Here is a 15,772-nt window from a genome sequence, read left to right on the forward strand (position 1 = left end):
CCTTGTATATTTGTAATTGTGTGCCGACCAGGCCTTTATGTCATCAGAATTAATATTACTTAATAGACATATATCCAGCCCGTATATAAATTAGCACAGCATATGTACAGCATCGGTCAAATGCATAAGCATAAAATCACCTCATGAACAAATTGTATCCATTTATGATACCACTATAGAAACTGAGACCGCTGTACTTATCTTTAAACGCTTCTGTAAAAAACGAATGATCAGGTAAGGTCCATCTGAAAACCCAAAATCGTGACCCGATCTCCAGACTTGTCACCCAACGCGTTTCGTCGATGCCTGACTCATCAGGGGTATTGTGACACCTTCTTCTGGCGCATAGCACGCCCGTTGTAAGATAGCTGCCTTTTATAAATCGCGGCATACCGCGGCTTGTTGCCGTTTCCGGTTGCCCCGTACAGTACTTCCGGTTTGCGCATGACGCCGGCATCTGCTCAGGCAACTTGCCCCACTTCCTGGGTTTTCCTAAACAGGCGCCGCGCGTCATGTTGAGACAGGAACCGACCATACCCTGCCCCACTTCCTGGGCGTAACCGGGCATGTCAGTCTGCATATCAAGATATTGCGTGATTGGTCTAGGCAGTCACCTGACCATCACGTATCAGTAGGAGCCGCTCACTTTATTTTATTGCATCAATCTAATAGTGCGGCTTCATTTAATCAATCATAAATGTTGAATGCGTCCCCCTATCATTATTTATACGGGACCCGAATTGTTAAGTCATTTTATGATTGCATAGGCGTTATGAATCAGTACAAAACGCCAACACCCATATTATGGACATTGTCAGGGATTATCTTGTGAATGAAAACAAATTCTTTACACTCCATCATGGGAAAAGAAGCAGAAAAAAAAGAGTCAGGATACCAACTGCAAAATATGTGTGATGTGGAAATTATTCAATTAATTTTGTTGCATGCATAAGAAGGGGATACCACCAACCTCCATATATCTGTAGGAATTATAGAAAGGGTGCCCGCTAAATCTGGCCCTATAGGTCCCTAACTAGCTGTTCCCTACCTCACGCGGAGGTTGGCACCCTAAATTCCTGCGCAAATGGCGCCCCCACTCCTCGTCGGCTCTCCCTGAACTAAAATGGGAAAAAAAGACGATTCCATAACCTCACCAAGTTTGAGATGGATGGGCTTCTGGAGCTGGAGAGAGACAATACTCTAATAGTGAAACCCGCAGATAAAGGGGGAATATAGTGTTGATGGATGTAGCACAGTATAAAACCATGTGCTATTCACTGTTAGATAGATCTATGGGGTATGAAAGAATGGAACATAACCCCACAAACACTTTTTTAAATGATCTTAAGAAGTTGGTGAATGGGGCCTTTCAAGCAAAACTCATTGATAAAAATGAGAAAGATTTTTTGATTCTACAACACCCGACTGTGGCAACATTCTATGCTCTGCCTAAGGTTCATAAAGGCCTTTCGCCTTTGAAAGGCCGACCGATTATATCGGGTATAGGAAGTCTAACCCAAAATCTGGGTATCTATGTAGATAAAATTTTAAGACCATTTGTTATATCACTTAGTTCCTACACAAGGGATACCACCGACCTTTTATTGAAACTTGACCACATCGAATTGGACACCGATATGATATTGGGTTCAATAGATGTAGAAGCCTTGTATTCATCCATTCCCCATGATAAAGGTCTAATGGCTGCGGACTATTTCCTTAAGACAAGAGGCGTCCAATGTATGAGACATAACCTGTTCGTTATGCAGGCCTTGGAATTCTGTCTCACGAAAAAAAAATTTCTCTTTGATGGCAGGTTCTTCCATCAGCTCAGGGGCACTGCGATGGGCAACCCCTGTGCGCCATCGTACGCAAATCTGCTCCTGGGCTGGTGGGAGGAAAATGTCGCTTTTGGTGAGCAGGTCGATGTGGCGGAGGACAAAATAGTGCTATGGCTCCGCTACATCGACGATGTATTTGTTATTTGGAGAGGTGATGAGAACAGTTTTAGAACTTTTGTGAAAGATCTTAATATAAATGATATTGGTCTTAGCTTTACATGTGAGGTTAGTGCCAACAGACTACCCTTCCTGGACATAGTCATTAAGAGGGGAGAAAATGACCGTATAGTCACAGAAACATACAGGAAACCTACCTCTACGAATTCCCTTCTAAGATGGGAATCTAGTCACCCAGTCCCCTTGAAATAAGGTATTCCTAAAGGTCAGTACCTACGCATGAAAAGGAATTGTACTGATCAGAGAGACTTTAAGAGACAAGCAGATGACCTTAGATCTCGTTTTCATGAACGAGGATACCCAGATGACATTCTTAAAGGGGCCTATAAGTCTACGGTAGAGAAGGAAAGAAAAGAACTACTTATACCCAAACAGCAAACCAATGAAGACAATATCATAAGGTTCATCACCACTTTTTCCAATGGGGCAAATGAGCTGAGAGCCATTATGAACCGACATTGGCCAATACTATGTATGGACAAGGATCTTGGAGGCTTGATCTCGGACAATCCACAAATTACATTTAGAAGGGGCCGCTCCTTGAGGGATAGGTTGGTCCGCAGCCATTATACCCAGAAAACCTCATACAGCTCAACATGGCTAGGTACACAGCCGAAAGGCTGTTACAGATGTGGTAGCTGTAAATATTGTACCTCTATTCAACAGAGCAAAGAATTTCAGAGCAATGTCACAGGAAAGATCTACCCTATTGGTCAATTCATTAATTGTAGATCAATAGGAGTGGTATATAAAATCACCTGTAGCTGTGGCCTTGAATACATCGGCAAGACCAAGAGGGAGCTGAGGGTTAGGGTAGGCGAACACCATAGAGATATAATTCATAAACGTGATACACCGGTAGCCACCCATGTCAATCAAAGACATAAGGGTGACGTGAAGGCAGTCAGTTTCATGGGCATAGAAAAGGTCCCCCAAAATCCAAGAGGAGGTGATTGGGATAAACATATACTCCAAAGAGAAACCTATTGGATTTTCTCATTACAATCTGTATATCCCAAAGGACTGAATGAGACACTATCCTTTTCTTCCTTCTTGTAGGGAGTTTTAATAGGGCTTTTTAGTTCAGGGAGAGCCGACGAGGAGTGGGGGCGCCATTTGCGCAGGAATTTAGGGTGCCAACCTCCGCGTGAGGTAGGGAACAGCTAGTTAGGAACCTATAGGGCCAGATTTAGCGGGCACCCTTTCTATAATTCCTACAGATATATGGAGGTTGGTGGTATCCCCTTCTTATGCATGCAACAAAATTAATTGAATAATTTCCACATCACACATATTTTGCAGTTGGTATCCTGACTCTTTTTTTTCTGCTTCTTTTCCCATGATGGAGTGTAAAGAATTTGTTTTCATTCACAAGATAATCCCTGACAATGTCCATAATATGGGTGTTGGCGTTTTGTACTGATTCATAACGCCTATGCAATCATAAAATGACTTAACAATTCGGGTCCCGTATAAATAATGATAGGGGGACGCATTCAACATTTATGATTGATTAAATGAAGCCGCACTATTAGATTGATGCAATAAAATAAAGTGAGCGGCTCCTACTGATACGTGATGGTCAGGTGACTGCCTAGACCAATCACGCAATATCTTGATATGCAGACTGACATGCCCGGTTATGCCCAGGAAGTGGGGCAGGGTATGGTCGGTTCCTGTCTCAACATGACGCGCGGCGCCTGTTTAGGAAAACCCAGGAAGTGGGGCAAGTTGCCTGAGCAGATGCCGGCGTCATGCGCAAACCGGAAGTACTGTACGGGGCAACCGGAAACGGCAACAAGCTGCGGTATGCCGCGATTTATAAAAGGCAGCTATCTTACAACGGGCGTGCTATGCACCAGAAGAAGGTGTCACAATACCCCTGATGAGTCAGGCATCGACGAAACGCGTTGGGTGACAAGTCTGGAGATCGGGTCACGATTTTGGGTTTTCAGATGGACCTTACCTGATCATCCGTTTTTTACAGAAGCGTTTAAAGATAAGTACAGTGGTCTCAGTTTCTATAGTGGTAACATAAATGGATACAATTTGTTCATGAGGTGATTTTATGCTTATGCATTTGACCGATGCTGTACATATGCTGTGCTAATTTATATACGGGCTGGATATAGGTCTATTAAGTAATATTAATTCTGATGACATAAAGGCCTGGTCGGCACACAATTACAAATATACAAGGCTCATATGGTCGGAGATTCCAGGTTTTGAAACACCTGGACAAGAAATACGTTAATATAAAGTAGATATGACAGGCTCAAACCCCAACTTAGGTGCTCTGGGAAAAAACAAGACTAAAGTATAGGAGTAACCCCGGCACACTAATAACATGAAAGAAAAGTCTTCTCAACGACAGTCTTTAATTGTTGTGATTTTATTGATTGTGAAAAAAAAGGGTGGTGTTACAATCCAAAAAAGGGTGGTGTTACAATCCAACGTTTCAGCTCTACATCTCGAGCTTTCATCAGGGATATGACTAGATCCTTGGTTTTGAGGTGTGTGTATAAGTGGTATAGGTTTGCCTTTGTAATCCAGCTGCTGGAACGGTACCTATAGTAACCACGATGTGTAGGGTCAGCACGTGACTCCCGTCCTTGTGTCCTAAATCTAGTCAGGTGTGGAGGAGGCCGGAAGACTTCCGGCCTCCTCCACACCTGACTAGATTTAGGACACAAGGACGGGAGTCACGTGCTGACCCTACACATCGTGGTTACTATAGGTACCGTTCCAGCAGCTGGATTACAAAGGCAAACCTATACCACTTATACACACACCTCAAAACCAAGGATCTAGTCATATCCCTGATGAAAGCTCGAGATGTAGAGCTGAAACGTTGGATTGTAACACCACCCTTTTTTGGATTGTAACACCACCCTTTTTTTTCACAATCAATAAAATCACAACAATTAAAGACTGTCGTTGAGAAGACTTTACTTTCATGTTATTAGTGTGCCGGGGTTACTCCTATACTTAAGAAATACGTTAATGTCTAGGGCCATATGGTACCTTATTTAGTACAAAACGGTTTGTTTTTAATAGAACACTGCACAATTGCACTTTGGCACATGTTTGTTTTGATTTGATGTATGGTTTTTAAAGAATCATTAAAGGTTATGTTTTATTGTTCATGATATACCAATTTGCTACCTCTAAACTGGACACCTGGCCTGAATTGGCACAATATGCCTTACAGGAGCTCGCTTGCCCAGCTGCAAGTGTGCTATCGGAAAGAGTCTTCAGTGCAGCTGGATCAATCCTGACAGAAAACAGGACCCGTCTGTCAACCCAAAATGTGGATGATCTAACCTTCATTAAAATGAACCATGCATGGGTTTCCAAGGATTTTGTCCCACCTTCCCTTGATGACACATAGGTTGCCAGAAAAATGGCTTGCTTTGGTCCTCCTCCTATTCCGCGAACTTGACCTATTTCGCCTTTTGCAGCAGCTGAATGACCCACATCTACATATGCCACTTTGTAAACCTCCCTAAGTGGGCGCCCCCCCATGGCCGGGGTCACCACCTAGCGCACAAAACCGTGCGCGTGCCATTGCCCTGGACAGGTGGGTAGGCCGACTCTTGGGCGTGGGCACTGGCATAGGGTCCCTCATAGTGCAATCAAGTGTCTCTGACAGTGGTGGTGCACACCCTCCGTCAGACACACCGCCGTACTATGAGGGGCCCAGTGCCAGTACCGACGCCCACGAGTGTGCCCCCCTTGCTTGGGCAGGGCCCCAGCATTTGCAATGTTTACCTCTCCCTGCTCCTCCGCTGTGTAGTCTGGGCTGTCAAATCCTTCACTGGGACTGCCACTACAAATTGATTGAACTGGAAGATGATGGTTAAGATGTAGCTATGCCCTGTAGCTATGCCCTGTCCTGCTGGCCGGGCTCTAGCTCCAGATGATCAGTGGCTTCCATTTCTTATGGACGTTGACTCACAATTACATGCAGTGGTGGTTTATCATCAGCTTTCACAATTTTCCTACTCACAAACGTGTGACATTCCGGCGCACATTTCAAAATGTGCCCTCTCATGCCAATCAAATAGAATCGCCTACGGCCTGTGGCTTCTGTCTTTTGCACTCCAAAGTTACGTGACAGATCATGATAGCCAGTGAGCACCATGTTTACATCGCTCCCTGTGATGAAAATTGGATTGAGATGAGTAACAGTGATGGAATCAACGGAAGTGCGATACAGCAAGACTTTATTCACAAAAAAATGTTTTCACTGTCTCAACACACAAATTAATTGAGGGTCAGCATCGCCTATGAGAATTGTGACGGAAGTTTTTCCCGTGAATACAACTGTAGCCAAATAACCCCCATTTTTCAGTGCGTAACTAGTATTATGAAGTTAATTAAGGTTGACAAGCTTCAGTAACAAGAATTGATGCTTTTGGCATTCAAATGGGCACTGTTGGTGTGTTTCCTGTCCTCCTCTCACTGCCGACTTTAATTCTCCATTGACTTACATTGGGTTTCATGTTTCGGGACGACCCCGACTTTTCCCTAGTCGGCCGATTTTGCTCGACCCGACTTTTGGAAAAGTCGGGTTTCATGAAACGAAACTCGACCCTAAAAAAACAAAAGTCGCTCAACACTATTGTCAATGGATCTACGGGAAAAGGTAGTTGAACTGTATAAAACAGGAAATGGACACAAAAAGATATCCAAGGAATTGATAATGCTAGTCAGCAGCGTTCAAACTGTGATTAACAAATAGAAAATCAGGGGCTCTGTAAAAACAAAACCATAGTCAGGTAGACCAACCAAAATTTCATCCACAACTGCCAGGAAAATTGTTCGGAATGCAAAGAAAAACCCACAAATAACATCAGCTGAAATACCGGACTCTCTGAAAACTAGCGGTGTGGCTGTTTCAAGATGCACAATAAGGAGGCATGGTCAAGTCGCCAGAATAAAGTCATCACTGCGCAAATGCCACAAAATATATCGCCTACAATATGCAAAACAGCACAGAGACAAGCCTCTGGAACAAGGTAATTTGGAGTGATGAGACCAAAATTGAACTTTTTGGTCACAACAATAAACGTCACATTTGGAGAGAGGTCAACATAGCCTAAGATGAAAGGAACACCATTCCTACTGTAAAGCATGGGGGTGGATCGCTGATGTTTTGGGGATGTGTGAGCTACAAAGGCACAAGAAACTTGGTCAAAGTTGAAGGAAAGATGAATGTAGCACGTTATTGTGAAGCTAGTCGCTTCCCATGGCCAAGCCGTGAGTCAGAGTGGTCAAGAAGTCCAAGATCAGAAGCCAGGAGGGTACATCATAAACAGAAGGAAGAGACAAAAGCATAGTCAGGTAATGTTCCGAGGCCAGAGTACCAGGAGGATAACCAATCAGAGCTGAAGGGGTTAAACAGGAGGATGGTCAGAATGAAGTCCAAGGTCAGACAACAGATCAAGCAAAAAGACCTCTAGGCACAGGAAAGCACAAAGCACAAACCTCACAGGCTGAATGTACATCTGGCAGTTTTCTGGGAGACACAGCTCAGTTAAGAAGCACGGCCATTAACTGGAATAATGAACACATGGAGACAGCTGACACCTCACAGTCTCAGATTGGATATTCGAGCTGTCAATCAACACACTGACATCTCAGCACACCCCTGTACCAGATTGGATGTCCAAACTGTCAATCAAAGTACTGACAGTTCAGCACACCCCTATACCAGATTGCACGGCCAAGCTTTCAGTAACTGCATTCCAGACATACTGAGGGGTGGAAATGTGACAGTTATCAGCAAATACTGGAGGCAAATTTGCATTCATCAGCCCGGAGGCTGCGCATGGGACGTACTTGGACGTACCAACATGACAACGATCCAAAAGACAGGGTCATGTCGACTTGTCCTTGGCTAAGGAAGACCAAAGTGAAGGTTCTGGAGTGGCCATTTCAGTCTCCTGACCTCAATGTCATTGAGCCACTCTGGGGAGATCTCAAGCACGCAGTTCATGCTAGACAGCGCAAGAATTTACAGGAACTAGAGGCTTTTTGCCAAAAAGAGTGGATAGCTTTACTTCTGACAGCACTTTGCTCCCTCTCCCTTCTCTTAGGGTTAGAGGTAGCAGGAGAAAGAGGGTTGTAAAGAAATTTCCAGGGGAGAAAATATTAGAAAAAAAACTAGGCAAGGAGGAAAGCACATGGAGAGGAAATTACAGTATTGAAACTATGCTGATGCATGAAACAAATACAGCAGTATCAGGATACACACAGAGCTCACATCCAGCATGTATTACAAGGAGGGACACTCAATCAAGAGAAAAATCTGAAACTTGGATAAGGTTGGAAACTGCATTTCAGGAGAGTTGAAAATGAATAAAGGAATGAAAATTTAAGACTTAAACTTTGTGAAATTTAATTAACTAAAGGTACTACTAACTACTAATATATGTAAAATATTTTTTCTCAGGTCAAAGATATCGACAGGACTTAAGTGAAAGCCAACAGAGAACTTGAAACTGTGAGGAATTGTTACAGAAAGTAAATGAGAGCAAAATGATTTATTCTACAATTAGATTAAAAATAACCTTTACTTGCTGAACTTTTAAAGGGAACCTATCACGTTGAACGTGCAGTTCTAGGAACAGATTTAGTACTGTGTTTATAAATTATTCAGCTCATTTTAGGTTTATGAATGCACTGGGTAATTTTACTTGTGATTCTCAGCCTTCGGTATACAAGTGTTTCTACAAAGATAATCACTGCCAAGACCACCCACTGGACTCCTAACCCGAGAATGAGTAGGATTAACATGAAAAAAAGGTATGCTAAATCTTTCCCCCCAACTATATATCAATTTGCCCAACTCCACCTGCTCTATAACATGCTGCCCAGTTATAGGACTCCATCGTTAGGGTAAAAGCTTTCCTTTGCAGAAACACTCCAGGCAAGGCTGACAGTTGCGTTCTATTTAAAGTGGATCAATCACCAGGTTTCACATAACAAATTGCATAGATTAGTGAAAAGAGCCCAGCAACAGAGTCAGACTGCTCATGAGTACAAGAGTATTCAGTGTCCTCCCACCCACCCACTCTGAGAGTTGCAACCTGTACTGCACAGAGTGAGATCTCAGCAGCAGCAGGTAGGTGGGGCACTTAGAATTTTGGGCCAGCACAGATGACATTGTGACAGCACTGACAAATCAAATGCTGCACTTGGGACACTGGAAGGAATGACATTCACGGACCTGTCTAGCCACCAGATACCACTGACCTGGGTGCTGTATATAAAACAAAACCATACGGAACCAAATGTATATCCCAGTAGAGTCGCCCACTATGTAGTGCCGTCTCAATGGGAAATGGACACTCCAGCATAACATATTAAACAGAGAAAAAAGGGGAGTACAAGTCCAATAACATAAAAATAATAAGCAAAGTTTATTAAACATGTAGTACTGACAGTTACATAAATGACAGAAGATATATAAAGGGGTGACAGGACAATTGTGTACAAGATAATTGTGTACGGACTATTGTGTACAGACAATTGTGTACAGGCCAATTGTGTACAATGACAATTGTGTACAAGGCGATTGCCCTGTACACAATTGTCCTTGGACACAATTGTCCTTGGACACAATTGGCCTGTACACAATTTTCTGTACACAATTGTCCGTACACAATTATCTTGTACACAATTGTCATGGAACCATATAAAGGATCAGATAAGTATCTGCTGCTTGTTAGTCCAAAGAATTGACAAAATAAAGTGCTTAGTGCCTGTAACAAATATGGGCCATACTTGAGGGATATAAAGGTAAGAGAGATCCTAACAGGTGCGCATCCTGAAAAAAATCACTATCCCAAGCTATAGTGCTTACCCATATTGAACTCTGCCAAGGACCACAAGCAGCGCCGCCACCAGGATGCGCACCTGTTAGGATCTCTCTTACCTTTATATCCCTCAAGTATGGCCCATATTTGTTACAGGCACTAAGCACTTTATTTTGTCAATTCTTAGGACTAACAAGCAGCAGATACTTATCTGATCCTTTATATATCTTCTGTCATTTATGTAACTGTCAGTACTACATGTTTAATAAACTTTGCTTATTATTTTTATGTTATTGGACTTGTACTCCCCTTTTTTCTCTGTTTAATATGACCTGGGTGCTGGACTGGAGTTCCAAAAATTGAACCATTCATCTCTAGATTAAACACATCTGAGACAGTCAGATACACGTGTCATGGTAATAGAGTAATTAGCCCGTAAGAGTGTGTAGGTTGTTTGACATGAGATATTGCAGGGTTCCACTGCCAAGAGAGAGAACCATGAGAATACCCCACGACTAGTGCTATGCACATGTATCGGGGTGCACTGTGAATTAAACAAAATAATTATGTCTGTGTGAAGGAAGTGCTGCTGAGGTGTTTGCCAGCAAACTGTCACAAGCATTGCCAAAGTGTTGGAGGTTTCATCTCTTTGCTATATATCAACTTAAAATCTCGGTTCATGTCTGTTACTTCGTAAAGAAACTTTGCAACTATCATACTTTTTGCCTAATTGTGAGTAAAATACAATTCAACTGTTGGTTGTTTCCATCTGCATTACTTTTGCAATCACCTGAGTTGGGAAAGCACTTGGTCCAAAGGGGTACACCACCTGATGCACTCATTATAGGCAGGTATTACCAAAATGTCTCAGGACTTATGGCCAGGAAGGGTTCACAAACTCTTAGAGAGATAAAAAAAAATGCTTCTCAAATAGAAATGTATTTATTTAGCGGAAGGAAAATGACCCAATGCCATTAAAGGGGTATCCCCATCTCAAAAAGTGATGGCATGTTGCTAGAGTATGCCATTACCTTATGATCAGTTGGAGCCCCACACTAATACTGGGTATAAAGGGGGGAAGGCTAGCCAACAAAACAATTGACACAGATGGTAGAGGAAAAGAGTACAAAATTTTATTTTCAAATGATTGAAAAATTCTTGAAGATCAAGAACAGTACCCTGCCAGACGAAGAGAATGTCATCAATGTACCACATCCAAAAGAGGACGCGGTCCATTGATGTCTGTTGGTCTGACAGGAAGAGGTCCCTCTCCCACAGCCCCAGGAACATCAGACCTGTCTCCAGTGCTGGAGACGGGTCTGATGGTGTATGCAGCACCTAGCCGGCTTCTTGTGCACTGACATTTATCAGCTTTTGGACTGCTGATATGCAGTGTTCCATGTCCTATTTCTAATCACATCGCTGTTGTATATTGATTGCCATGGCAGCGGTCTGAGCTAGGTTAATATACATCACCCATCTTGATCCACCCCTTTGTGGTCATGTGATATATCTTTACCAATGTGTTACCTAAGTGTGTGATGTTATGTCGACATGTCAGTTTATGCAGCGCTCCGCCGGTTTCTTGTGTGCTGTTTTTTGTGCGCTGACCTTTATCAGCTAGGATCGGCTTTTCTATTTAGTGTTTTTCATTTTGCTTTTTACCACAGTGCTTTTGTATATCCAGTTACCATGGTAGCAGTTTGAGTCATGATATACATCGTCCATTTTGACCCACCCCCTTTCAGTCATATGGTACATTTCCACCAATGAGTTCTTTAACTGCGCGAGGTCATGCGGACATGCGCAGTACCTAAAGGTCCGTCCTCCTCTGGTCATGTGACCGGACTCTCTGCAATGTAAACATACATGACGGTATTTTTTCTTGTGATCGCTAGTGTGTTTGGCATTTATGTATACTGTGATGGTGCCATGCTGCTATTGCATGCTGAATGACAGGCGGGATGATGCTTTTTCAGGCTCTCCCTTGCCCTGCTGCCCTGCGATGTAGTGGTGGATGACATCATGGCTTCTATGGTTTCCATGGTTACTAATTCCTTTCAGCTGTCATTTCCTGTTCCATTTCTATATATGTCACATGCTTTCACAATAGTTGCACCCCCTGATGAAGGAGCGTTCATCCGAAACGTACGTAGGGGTCAGGGCTGCAGGCAGGTCCTCTGCTGTCAGACTTTGAATACCTCTGTTAAGGTAATTTTACCTGATTTTGTACCATCATGATTTAATTTTTGTGCAATGTATACTCCCCATGGATCTCTATGGGCAATCATGCCTTTATTACTACTACACTAATGGGGTGTTGCTGTAGATTTGTATAGGCCATTGTTTGCTGATGCTGACTTGGTGGTGGACCTGTCTGCCCTTGTCTGTGAGGGTTTATTAAGACTCATGTATTTTGTAACCATTTTTATCTGTCTCTCTATTTAAATAAAATTTTGTACTCTTTTCCTCTACCATCTGTGTCAATTGTTTTGTTGGCTAGCCTTCCCCCCCTTTATACAATTTTAACAATTGATCCTGACTATACGTCCATCTTTGTACATGTGAACAATGTATTTGTTCATATTGGGTTAGAAATCTAATTCATGTTACCCATTCGTGCTTTATATATTTACACATGTCTGTCACATTTTGTTATATTCTATAATACTGGGTATGGAGGAGCTACGGTCGGCTTACTGTTTATTCCCTCCACAACAGTGCTCTCACCATATGGCTGTGAGATATTGCAGCTGGCATTATTCAGGTAATAGAGTTTTGCTGCAATTTACCTGCCTTTATACCAGGAAATCCTGCATACCCTTTTCAAGGTTAAAAGATTAATTCTCATTAGAAGTTTTGGTGCACTATCCTTTTCGTGCATTGGGGCGGGACTGTGGACAGGGTGTTCGGATCTGATAAGACCCCTCTGCATTTATACCAGCCTCCTTTTTTAATGTTCTGTGCATATTCCTCTCGTGGCAGTCTTCAACAAAGTTGGGCTGTAGCAGCGCATGCGCAGATTGACATCCGATGGTCTTTGACAAAATGGTGCCATAGACAGCGCATGCGCAGATGGAGATCTAGGCTCATCACTGAGCCCAGGTCTGAATCTGTATGGGCTATTTTGCTGAAGACTATTGGATGTCAGCTTTCACATGCGCCACCATTTTAATGAAGACCAAAGGGATATAAATATGCCTGCATAAAGGATAGCACTAGCGCTAAATTTTTTTTCTTTTTTTTAAAAAGGAAGCTCGTACAAATGCAGAGGGTCGTGGCAGATCCAAACACCCTGTCCACAGTCCCGCAACAATGCATGAAAAGGATATTGCACCAAAACTTCCAATGTGAATTAAACAAGAACCAAGATTCAGATTTCTTCCCTATAAGTATCTATTAAATCAGTATATTAGCACCATTATGGCCATACCTTTATTTTAACATATTAAATTGTGATAACGGGTTATCAGTGATTGAAATTCCATAGGCATTATGGAAATGAGTAGCATCCCCCTTACCCTTTAGACCAGCGTTAAAATGGCTTACACTCATCTTATCGCTGTCTTCAGCAATGGCTCAGTGATTAATACTGTAAATATGGAGAAAACTCATGGTTACATTTTATGCAAAAAAAAAAAAAGTAATTAAGCCTTAAAAATAAATAATTAAAAAAAAAAAAAAATCCTGAAATCCCAGCCCAGTCATTCGTGCCATCCAGGCACTGGTAGCCAAATTGGCTGACACTGGAAGTATGGCTAAGGCTTTTCTTAGTCAAGTCATGATGAGCAATAAATCAAATAATTAGCAAGTGACAGTGCTTGTCAGTCGCTAATTGTCGTCATTTGTTGCATTATGTCACCATAGAGAAGTGCAGCAAATTATCCCTAGCCTGATGTATTTGTATAGCAGCACAGTCCGGATAACATTCTGGTCAGTAGTGCGCCTATGCAAATTATTCTAGAGGCTCCCATGGTTTATAGACCGATAAAAAAAAATACTGATCCAATGTTGACCTGAATGATGCGAAAACAACATTCCCAGCCAAAAACATAAAAAAGCTTTATTAACAAAATAAAAACTGATAGATTTTTTAATTACTCATCTTGAAAGAGATTGGCCGGTTTACAAAACTTTTTTTTTGCAAATTCTCAGCTATTGATTTTTGAATTATTAGAAGGGTTCCCTGCGTTCCATGCCATTAACCAAATACTTTTAAGGCTCGTGCAGACAAAATGTATCTTCGGTCCGAATGCGATCTGACAAAACATCGGGTCACACTCGCACCAATGTTATTTTATGGTGACGTGCGCATGTCCGATTTATATTTCCAACCAAGTCTGACGGAGGGAAAAATAATTGTAGCTTGCGTGATTTTCATCTATACATCGGTTCGCACTAAGCCATAAAAGTCAATGGGTCCGTCAAAAAAAATTGGACCACACTCGGATGACATATCAGTGCCGTCTGACTGATACAATGGAGAAGATGGAGGAAATTTTTTTTTCCACCTTCTCATCCGAGAAAATCGGATCACACTATGATCAGAGTGTGATTAGCATAATTGACCCAATTCTCTCGTACGAGAGAAAATTCTATTGTGTGACCCAGGGCCGGACTGGCCATCTGGCAATTCTGGCAAATGCCAGAAGGGTCGGTCTAGTCGTGGGCTGCTTTGTCTTCTACGTTGTTAGCAGAACCGGTGTTGTCAAGACACCCACACTATTAAGAGTTGTGACAGCGCACAAAGTCGCTGACTCCATCACTATTACACCAGCAGGCCACGAGTATCATTAGAAATTTTGGTCTTATAGTAAATCTTCCTTTCCTCCATCCAGGGAGATATTAGTCATTTATCCCCATCTGGTGCTTGGGGATGGGGACAGCATGGGCCTGCATGATTTCAAATGCCAGGGCTGAATTTCAGTCCCAGTCCGTACCTCACCCTAGCCTAAAGGCCCTGTCTCACATAGCAAGATCGCTAGCGAGATCGCTACTGCGTCACCAATTTTGTGACGCACCTGCGATCTCGCTACATGTGACACGCAGCAGCGACCGGCCTCCCGCTGGATATCGCTGATCATGCAGGAATGTCCTGGGCCATTTTTTCAGTGTCACGCTGGCCAGCATGCATCGTTGTGTTTGATCGCTGGATTGTTGCTGCGTGCGACGCACCAGCGATCCCTACCAGGTCGTATAGTTGTCGGGAACGCTGGTGCGTCGCTAAGTGAAACGGGACCCTAACACAAGGTCATTGTAAAAAGCTGAGAACCCCTTTCAGCAACTTCTGTCCTGTAGCAATTGTGAAACTAACATGTCCTAACAGGGTTTTCTTGAACTTGTACTTTCGAGATCAAAAGTCTGCTTACCTTTTCCATATACTTGAGGTGGGGGTTTCTCAGACCTGGCCCCGGGTTGCGCTATTTTCTTTCCTGTTCATTTAAATGGAGATTTGTTTTCTGAAAATACATTGGCAGAAAATCTTTTCTTTCATGGAAACACAAAGGGAAGATTAGTATATAAATGGAAAAGTCACACTGCAGGAGAAGCTCTCTCCATTTTAGGATTGCAAATGTGCCTGTGTCTCTTTCGTAGATAAGCTGTTCATTGAAGCAATGTGATGCCTTTATGCAAAGTAAAATGCATTGTGTCGACAGCACTCTCGGCTTGGGAAAGTCTCAAAAAAGCCTTTTTTTTGTGTTAAACAGAGCACAAAATAGAACAGAATTGGGGACCCCCTTCTTATGTACCTACAGAAGGGTTTCACACAACAAATGTATCATCCAAGATGAAAACAGCCTTTTATTGCCCAATAATATGACATCACGACTGGTTTAGGATCACGGTGTCACTGCCAAAAATGTAATTTCTAAGACGGCAGGTAAAATCTAGTCCGATTCAAAAATCCTATTTGATGGCAGACTTTCAAGT

The 15,772-nt window shown here is 42.6% G+C and overlaps 1 protein-coding gene and 1 long non-coding RNA gene across 3 annotated transcripts in view; one reads left to right on the forward strand and one right to left on the reverse strand.

Annotated features, from left to right (window-relative positions):
• The window catches only part of AGBL4 (AGBL carboxypeptidase 4), a 1,778,944-nt gene that overhangs the window by 1,156,092 nt on the left and 607,080 nt on the right, over window positions 1–15,772 (forward strand). The gene's annotated exons all lie outside the window — the stretch shown is intronic.
• Window positions 1–15,772, reverse strand: part of LOC141092851 (uncharacterized) — a 127,532-nt gene that overhangs the window by 109,735 nt on the left and 2,025 nt on the right. Inside the window, exon 2 of the long non-coding RNA XR_012232945.1 lies at window positions 15,211–15,300. This is a non-coding gene — a long non-coding RNA (uncharacterized lncRNA). The remainder of the gene's footprint in view (window positions 1–15,210; window positions 15,301–15,772) is intronic.

The sequence above is a fragment of the Dendrobates tinctorius genome, unplaced genomic scaffold (assembly GCF_039654945.1).
Source record: "Dendrobates tinctorius isolate UK_male_01 unplaced genomic scaffold, ASM3965494v1 ptg000061l, whole genome shotgun sequence".
Lineage (NCBI taxonomy): Eukaryota > Metazoa > Chordata > Amphibia > Anura > Dendrobatidae > Dendrobates > Dendrobates tinctorius.